The sequence below is a fragment of the Saccostrea echinata genome, unplaced genomic scaffold, assembly GCF_033153115.1.
Source record: "Saccostrea echinata isolate AGI-Se365-2 ecotype Australia unplaced genomic scaffold, CSIRO_AGI_Sech_v1 ptg000014l, whole genome shotgun sequence".
Taxonomy (NCBI): domain Eukaryota; kingdom Metazoa; phylum Mollusca; class Bivalvia; order Ostreida; family Ostreidae; genus Saccostrea; species Saccostrea echinata.
This window is the reverse complement of record NW_026889763.1, coordinates 13,732,728-13,742,679: the sequence shown is the minus strand read 5'-3', so window position 1 is coordinate 13,742,679 and position 9,952 is coordinate 13,732,728. Positions and strand designations below refer to the sequence as shown.

Sequence of the window (9,952 nt, the reverse complement as noted above, 5' to 3'; positions counted from 1 at the left end):
GAACAACCTCTTCCCTTTATATACGATTTGTTAAAGTAAGTAAACACATACCTGAGAGTCTCCTTGACAGAAATTTCATCATTGTACAGTCACTAAGGTACTTGATATAAAGTTATCTATATTAAGACCTGAACTGATAATCTTTTTTTCAAAAATTCATATCAAATAAATTATCTGTCATCAGGAAAGATTTGACAATAATAAAAAGATACAGAACATAGTCTATTTATATTCTTGTTTACATACAAAAGTTAATTATATATCAAACTAAATATCGGGATTATGAACAGAGGCAATGGCTTTGTAGGTCTCACAAGCATTCAGAAACAAGGATACAGAAAATCCACTGAAATCCAAATAATGTTCATATCATTATGTAATATTTTAAGACGAAACGTCATTTCAAACCTTGTTTCCACTGAATACAAGTATATATCTTTACAAAGAACTTTGGACTCAGTCTTTCTTGAGTATCTTAAATTTGCTCCTTAAGGTATATCTTGAAAAAAATTAAAATCTTCATTACATAAGGAGGTTGAAAACAACGTGTTGTCATTTCTTTTTTAGTGTTGAAACTAAAAGTTCTTATTAAGAAAAATTATAATCCGATTTTTCCCCTCAAATTAAAAAAAATTCATTTCACAATTACGCATTAGAATTCCTTTCACTAGACTTTTGAGCTTGAATACTGTCCGTTACCTCCATATATTTCATTCAAGAGCCAAAGTTTCAGTAGAAAAAAATTCTCTTTCAAATAGTCCTCTCTGACTTGGTGAAAACTATCTTTTCCAAGATTTATATCTTCAGCCTCGATCAACCAATACCTAACCAGATCCATATCTTCAAAAGTGAATAATATACATATATACGTGTATATAACGTGTAGTATACTGTAAAATTTAGCTTGTCAATGAGAGAATTTTTGTTATGAATTGTGTATCTTTACGTAAATCTTTCTTGTGTGTATATTAGCCCTGGGAAGTGAGGCGGGTCAACTGTTATCAGACTTTAAACCAAAAAACATATATATTTCGACTGTTTTTCAAGGCACGTGAAATTCTTATAATAGTAACATGTTCTAAATTTTGAATTTACCGGGTGGGAGTAAATACAAAAGTAAGAAAATTGTCATGTTCTAAATTTTATATTTGCTCCCACCCGGTAAATTCAAAATTTAGAACATAACAATAGTCCTAAACATTTACTTAACTTTAACAAGCATCTATAACCGTCTCCTAATAAAAAGCTCATTTCATCAAATTATTTTGTTCATTTAAAATGCAATGTAAAGATTATAAATGTACGAATCTAAATCTCAATGTCTGACGAAGACACATCTTTCAGTCATTACCTATTATTCAATCATATATTGGCAGTTTTTAGTATTTCAGTGATTTATCTAAAGATTCAACCATATATCTGCGCGTTCCGGTCATTTTCGTCGGTTTCTAATAATTTATTTAATAATTCAAATATACATCGGCTCTGTTCAAGATTTCGCTTTGGTAGGTTATCATTAACATCTTTTTCTAGTAAAATATCTTTTATTTCAAGTTCAGAGATCTGCAGTCAGTATTGGCTGCTGTTATTGGCTGCTAGCTTCAGTCTAGTCAGTCAGTAACAACAATACATTTTGACTTTTATTTGATAAAATTAATAAATCAGTGCTAGGTGCAAAACAAAACAAAAAGAAAAAAAAACAAAAGGAAAAAAACTTAAAACAAAAGAAAAAAACTAAAAACAAAAGAAAAAACTAAAAACAAAAGAAAAAAATAAGCACAAAAAAAGAACAATTCACAGTTGATACATGTAAGCTAGGGAAAACATGATTTCTGTTCGATATCTTTATATTTTATCTTGTTTGTTATGAATATTTTTAATATTCCCAACAATCAAAATGAATTTGAATTACCATATTTATATTGGATTCCCAAACTTCGTAAAAATCCTTACAAACAAAGATACAAAGCGGGTTCCATTAAATGTTCTGCCAAGCCTCTTTCTTTACCGGATACTCCTCACTAAAATATTAACAACAGTGAAGAAGAAACTTCAGGAGTATTGTGCAATAATATATTCGAGAAGTGGTGTAAATCAGATGTGGATACGTAAAAAATTTCAAGGAACTTTTGGAAAATTTGCAATCACAAATTTTACAAAAAATCAATAACATCAAAACTTATGACTTTTAAGCTCTGTATACAACCATTCCCCACAATAAATTAAAGTCCAGACTTTTTGACATCATTGACAGCTACTTTTTTTTTTTTTTTTAAATGGAATTCGTAAATTTATTTACCTTGTCATTGGTCATTTGCAAAATTATTTTGTTAAAAAACATTCTGATTGTACACATATATTGATTTTTGACAGATCTATTTTTGTATTCATATGAAGCAGAATTTGTTCAAAATCTTATAAATGAGAAAAAGAAATCTCTTACCGTGGCAATAGTTATTTCCATTTAAATGTCGACACGATATATCTCAGTGAGGTTGAAATAAAAGATACCACAGAGTCTGAAACATCTGTTTCATATTTGGATATTTTACTAGAAAAAGACGTTAATGGTAATCTAATAACAAAGCGCTTTATGATAAACGTGATGACTTTATCTTTTCAGTCGTCAAATTCCCTTATGCAACAATACCATTATCGTCTGCATAGGGGTTGTTTATCTCTCAGTTGATTCGATACTCAAGAACATGTCCTACGTATGAACGATTTCTAAACGAAGCAAGCTATTGACAAACAACTTGATGAAACAAGAATACAGTGTCGTTTAAAGTCATCATTACGTAGGTTCTATATTCGATACAATGTCCTTGTCAGCAAATACAATCTATCATTAACTCATATGTTGACTGACGTTTTTCATACTAATTGTTAGGCCATTATTTACGCACTGAATTAATTGTCGACGGATATTTCCGTTATTTATAGCGATCATGACAAGGAGTACACGGCGGGTGTGACCGGTCGGCAGGGCATGCTCACTCCTCCATGGCATCTGAACCCACCTCTAAAGATTTTGGAGGTCCATGTTTGCTCTAATTCCGATTCGTATTGTTTGAATGGACTTTGAGCTTGAATATTGTTTGTTATCTCCATATTTCTTATTAAAACAATCAATCATCATGGAAATTAATTAAAGTTAATTTATTCATATAACCACCCGAGTGTATTTTATTTGGGCGGATTTTTTCCTAAATATACATTTTTACATCGTTTGTCATACAGTTAATTTATTTGTTGGTCCTTATCGTTTATATATAGTCAGTAAATCATCCAAATTTGAAACAGATGTGGCATCTATGCGATGTCTTTTATTTCGAGTTCACTATACTGAGTCGACATTTGAATGGAAATTACTGTTGTTAATTGATAAAACGTCGTCGATTTAACTGAATGTAGAGTTGAAGGCCACATCAAGTGTTTTCGTCTCCTCATAGAGAAGTTTTTGAATAAAACTTCCGCTTCACATCAATATAAATACAGGTCGACTTATAAAAGAAGTAGCACAATTAGTGCCTATCGGAATTCCAACAGTTTGCTGGAAGACCTGGTCTGATGTTGTCAATGAGGAACTCCATCATCCTTTTGATATCAACTTCAGAGTATTTTGTGTAGAATCAGAGTGATTTACAACAAAGTAATTTGGCTGAAAACCAATCACAAGATATGAAAATTACCGAGTTCCATTTTTATTGAAGAAGCAGTTGTCTATGATATAAAAAAAACCCCTAGTTTTTCAGATATTTGATGTATAATAGAAAGATATATGCTATTTTCAGTATATATTCAAATAAAATAATGCTGATAAAATAAGTTTTACAAAATGAGAAGAACAGAAAAAAATGAACTAATTGAAATGAATAGACAGATTCCTTCAAGTACATTCAGTTTTAATTACAAGAGATATCTCTCCTTGAAAAATATGTAAAATAATAATTTCTGTAAAATTTTCGAGGTGACCTGTGGATTTTAATTCATCAAATTATATTGAACATTTGTGTGGATCTCCTCACCAAACGCTTTTTTTCCAAATATTAATTTCTTTATATTTTATTTCTGAAAATGATACTTTTCCCATCGCTTCTATATTAAATTAGTTAGATCATATTTAATTTTTAAAAGAATCTCTTGGTAAAGCTTTTCCTTTTACTCTGATCGTTGGAATATTTCACATTTTCCTTGATTTGATTATTTGTTTCTTTGTTGGGGAGATAAAATTTTGCTATTTATATATCGAATACATTAATTTATCGTGAGGAATGATAGTATATAGTGTAAAAATGCCGTACGTTTTTATGTTACTAACATTTGAACAATTATTTGATTTTAAAGTTTTCTTAAAAAAAAAAAAAAAAAAAAAAAAAAAAAATACTTATGTCCAAGCAATTGCTTAAGAGTTTAAACTCATACGAAAAATTAAGTTTTATTTTGTATTCTTCATGTTACAATATCCTACGGACATTTTTGATTATTTGATTCCTGTGATATCCTGTGATATTTAAATATTAAATTGTGAATTAATGTTATTTTTGTGATCAATAAGTATATTAAAAACATCATAATTGAGTATTGATTCTTATTTAGATTCTTCTAAATAATAAAGTGTTTTCAAACCACACTGTCCTTTGACAATTAACTCAGTTCTCTAATCAACATAGAGATTAGAGAGTGGAAGATGAAATTTTTATCAAAAGAAACAATTTAAGATTTCAATGCATTTCGTTAAATTAATCTTTAAAAATAACTGATAAAATGTGTTTGAAAATCTGGTTGTTTATTCTCTAAAGTGTTCTAGGTTAAAATTCTGGGGAAATGTCGGACTGGAGACAGAATTACTTCCCGCCCTAAAAAAAATTCATACACCAGTACTTATAAACGTGACATAGCTCCTAACGTAACTTATCACACTCTGGGAATCAGTTGTATTACGTGGTAAATCATGTCAAATGAATTTGATTAATTATTTAGCGGTAATTATACTGCAATTTCTAAAAAAAAAAAAAAAAATTGCCAGTGGACTGAATCAAAAAAAAAAAAAAAAAAAAAAAAAAAAAAAAAAAAAAACCAGAACAAAGATACATGTAGCACAGAAAAAAAAAAAGTCACGTTGTCGGCAGGATTCGAACCTGCGCGGGGAGACCCCAATAGATTTCTAGTCTATCGCCTTAACCACTCGGCCACGACAACTGATGGAAAACAATGGTGTTTAAATACGATAGCTTATAAGAAATAAACATATATATCTGATGCATGCCCTCCTTATTATACATACGAGGGGTTACCAAAATGTTCGTGGACTAGCGCAATAAAATTAAAACCGCTTTAGGTACTTCAATGAATTTTAAGACATTTCGTAAGCGTCATATTTTTCTACCTTCAGAATAAACCATAAATATTATAAGTCTTATTTTTTAATAAATTGTTAATGGTTTTGTAAGCAATGGTTTGTAACGACGGCACAACCTCGAACAATTGTTCCAAAAATTTGCAATTTGACACTGATATTCTTAAATTTTCATCAACCTATTTGTCAATATCTCATCTCGTTTTAGAAATTGTTCATACGTAGAACATGCTCTTGCGTATCAAATCAACTGGGAGTCGTAAACTCAATATATGCAGATGATAAAGATTTATAGCTTTATAAATAAGAGAAGTTGACGATAGAAAAGTTGAAGCCTTCACGATTATCATAAAGTTTTGATAAATTGCTGTATTCGTTTCAAATACGCAAGCAATAAAAATGTAAAAGAAATAAATAAATAAATAAATAAAATAAAAAAAAATGTAGGAATCTAATCTCTAATTCTGAAGAGGACGTCGCATTATTCGACGGAAATTTCAGTTGTTTATTTTACAATATGCTTACTCCTCCTATAGGCACCTGATCTCACCTCTGGAATTTCCGGGGCTCCATTTTATATGCCCTGTTCTAATATTTGTATTGTTTATAGATTTCTTAGAGATCGATATCTTTCTTTATCTCCACCTTTTTCAATTTGGCCAATAAAAGTTTTCGGTCATATATATATATATATATATATATATATATATATATATATATATATATATATATATATATATATAGTTAAAATATTAACAGTGACATATAGGTCCTTTGGGCCGGATGTAAGAAACTAAGTTTACTGTTGTAAAATACATTGTATTACTGTATCAATACACATGTCACTATAATAACTAATTTAATTTACTTTACTCAAAAAAGTCCATTTAAATAATATAAATTGTGAGCAGAGACACCCCGGCCTATAAGAAAACTTCTGATCCGGGGGGGGGGGGGGGGAGATGGTGATTTCTTGTCCAGTTAAGACAGTGTTGTGATGGTCTTGAATTCTATCGAAGGGAACCAGTTTCAAATACTGAAATTCAGCACGGAAACTATTTACCGCACATTATCTGCAAACACAATATAGTCGATTTATTCAAGTATCTTATATGCATATTTATTACATACAGAAAAAGAAAGATTTTCTTAGAAGAAAATAAATTCAGGCAAAAACTGTTCATTTCAAAGGTTAATTTTATTCCTGATATTTTAATTGGAGCAAAAAAATATTTCAGAATTCGCTACCTTCCACTAAATAAAATAAACTGCATTCTTAACAAAACAACAACCCTTTTATTTTGTGATTAACAAAGCTCAATGCTCTTACTTTAATTATGACCACAAATATTAGTGTATTAACTTCCATATCCTTAACAGCATGAAAACTTACATCAAAAAATCCTAAAATTTTTAAAATGACAATGAGAGATACATAGTACGGATAATGATGTACTTAACTGTATACATGCATAAAAAGGGGATTTGTTTGCGAAACACTATTGTCCCATCTAAAAATGTTCCAATGCTTCTCTGCTATAAAAAATATACCAAGACGGGCTGTATGTCAATGGCAATTTTAAACCGACCGCACAAAAGATAAAGCTTTATATTAAAACAGACATGTAAAAAGAGACTCCAAATTTCGTTTTAGAAATCTGACACTGAATATGATTATTTTGTTGTATATTTCAGTGAAATTTTTTGTTTTAAAAAAAGTCATCAAAAGTATTCTTTAAAACAAATAGTACTAATTCTTTATCCAAAGAATCATATCCTCACAAACTGATTCTGTTGAGAAGGGGGAAACATCCTCCAATGAATTGACATGACTTTGCTAGATACATCAGATCAATTAACTGCTCAGCAGTAAGTTAATAACATTGTATTTAGCAACCTGTCTCTAAATTCATTAAAATTGATATACATCATATACTAGGTACAAATCTATCTTCAATAAATCAGCAAAAAACTCCAAGAACAATCCATATGTGATACATATAAGCTAGGGAATTTGGAATGATCAAAAGCATGAGATTCAAAAACTTAAATATACAGCATCAAAACTTGGTACATGGTAACAATTGTGCAGAAAAAATTTATATGACTGACAATACTCTAAGGCAGTTTATAGCAAACAATACACAGTGTCAAAAAATATAACTCATTCATCCTTTAAAAAGAATTCTAATAAATATATTATTACACTCTTCTTTAACATTGAATCACAGCAGAAAATTTATAATTTTTATCCAGTTTTACAATTGTGAAAGTTACTGGCAAATGAATCCCTGGAATCCTGAAGGACTTTTGTTTCTGGTGGGATTTCATGGAGAGCACATATAACATGAATGACGACTCGAGTCCACATCCAATGACAAATCCAAATAGAACACTCTTTAGTAACAGCACAAATCGCAAAAATTCCACACATATATGAAATAAATATATCAAAAATATATAACAAGAGTTATGAAAAACATAAGATTTTTTTCCTCATTTGAGAACAAATTACTATAGGAATACCGTAGTTATCTTAATTTACATTCTTCAAATATTTCTAATATCATTTTTAATTAACATAACTACATCAATATTAGAGATGGAATTAATAGTACAATTTAGGTATTTTCTATCCCATTCATCTCCAAGGAACATATTTATCAATTGATTATTGAAAACAGTGATCTTTTATGCAAAAAACAAACAATTTCAATTTTTTCAAACCTCAAAATTATGTGGATTATATCTCTCCTTGATTACGCATACAGTTACTTTTTTGTTCATTGGTTTCTACTTTTGTTCTAATAAATCAACGTCATGTTTTCTCCCCTAACATTTCAATTCTTAAACATTAACAAAAATAAACTTTCATTTATTAATCGGTACAAATAAAATGACTAGATATGACAAAATATTTTAGAAAGCACTAAGCCTATGGTCCTTAATGCTCACCTGAGTTACCTCAACTTCACATTCCTTCCATCTTCAAGCTTACAATAATGGGGTTAAAGGTAATGGTGAAATATGTTACAATTCATGACTAATGTTCATGAAAAAAATGCTATGAATGTTTTTCTATATTCCTATAAAATATTCATGCCTTCTTTCATTTCTTATTTGATTCTCATTAGAGATCTTTATTATATAAACAGACTTTTGTTCTAATCCACATATACTATATTGTCTAAACTTCAAAATCAGCATTGATTTAATAATAACCACAACAAAGTCCCATTTAGAAAGGGTCAGGCATCGTAATTCAAGAAAATTAATGTTAACATACATAATAGAAGAAACGTTACTCTTTCATAAGTTTGACTATGTCTTTGTATTTCTGTGTGGTTTTTTATATAAAAAGGTTGAGGAGTACCTATTTTATTTATCCCAGTATTATATATCTGGGTCAATCTCTTTTGAAAAACAAGAGGCCCATGGGCTACTTCGCTCACCTGAGCACAACGGCTAGGAAAAAGCACAAATCAGTTCAGTATTGAAAAGTTTACAGGGGGGGGGGGGGGGGGTGGAATTTTAAACTACCTGAGAATGCTTCCATATCAATATAACAAATGACTTTGCAGTTCTTCAGTAGAAGATTTTTAAAGATTTTTTCCTATATATTCTTATGTAAAACTTTGATCCTCCATTGTGACCCCACCCTGCCCCAAGGGGTCATCATTTGAACAAACTTGAATCTACACTATCTGATGATGCTTCCATATCAATATGACTAAACAAGGCTTTGCTGTTCTTGAGAAGGTTTTTGAAGGTTTTTTTTCTATAAATTCTTACGTAAAACTTTTATTGCCCACTGTGACCCAACCCTACCCCAAGGGGTCATCATTTGAACAAACTTGAATCTACACTACCTGAAGATGTTTCCATATCAATTTGACTCATCATGGATTTGCTGTTCTTGAGAAGAAGATTTTTGAAGTTTTTTTTTCTATATATTCCTATGCAAAACTTTGATCCCCCATTTTGGTCCCAACCTACCCCCACAGGCCATCATTTGAATAAAATTAAATCTACCCAAGTAATTCCTATAAGTTTCAACTTTTTTGGCCCAGTGGTTCTTGGGAAGATTTTTAAAACATGCCACCAAATTTTCACCATGTCTGAATTATCTCCCCTTCAATGAGGGTGTGGCCCTTCATTTGAACAAACTTGAATCCCCTTCACCCAAGGATGCTCTGTGGCAAGTTTGGTTAAAATTGGCGCAGTGGATCTGGAGAAGAAGTCAATAATGTGAAAAGTTTACAGATGGACGGATGAATGGACAGACAGATGGACTACAGACAAAATGTGATCAGAAAAGCTCACTTTAGCTTTCAGCTCAGGTTAGCTAAAAAAGATTTGTTCATAAAATTTATACTTTTGCAAAAAATGGGAAGAAACCCTAGCAAAACTCCCTTATCAAATGCTGAATTGTATCAAATTTGACATACAAAGACTTTAGAAGTTTTAGAGAAATATAAAAAATTAATGTACTCCAAAAGACATATAAGAAAACTTCAGCATCAGGTTCAAAGTAGAGCATGAGAAAAAATACTAACAATGTTAATATAACAAAATCATAGAAATTATTATTTC

General features: G+C 30.2%; 1 long non-coding RNA gene and 1 other non-coding gene across 2 annotated transcripts; both read right to left on the bottom strand.

Moving 5' to 3' along the window:
• Positions 1-5,120: 5,120 nt before the first annotated feature.
• On the bottom strand, positions 5,121-5,202 carry Trnas-aga (transfer RNA serine (anticodon AGA)). The gene has a single exon. It is a non-coding gene; the product is annotated as a tRNA-Ser (tRNA).
• Positions 5,203-6,538: 1,336 nt separating this feature from the next.
• Positions 6,539-9,871, bottom strand: LOC133187245 (uncharacterized). Its single transcript, XR_009721156.1, has 2 exons — positions 9,183-9,871; positions 6,539-9,018 (listed from the first exon to the last, which is right to left on the bottom strand). It is a non-coding gene; the product is annotated as an uncharacterized LOC133187245 (long non-coding RNA).
• Positions 9,872-9,952: the final 81 nt, after the last annotated feature.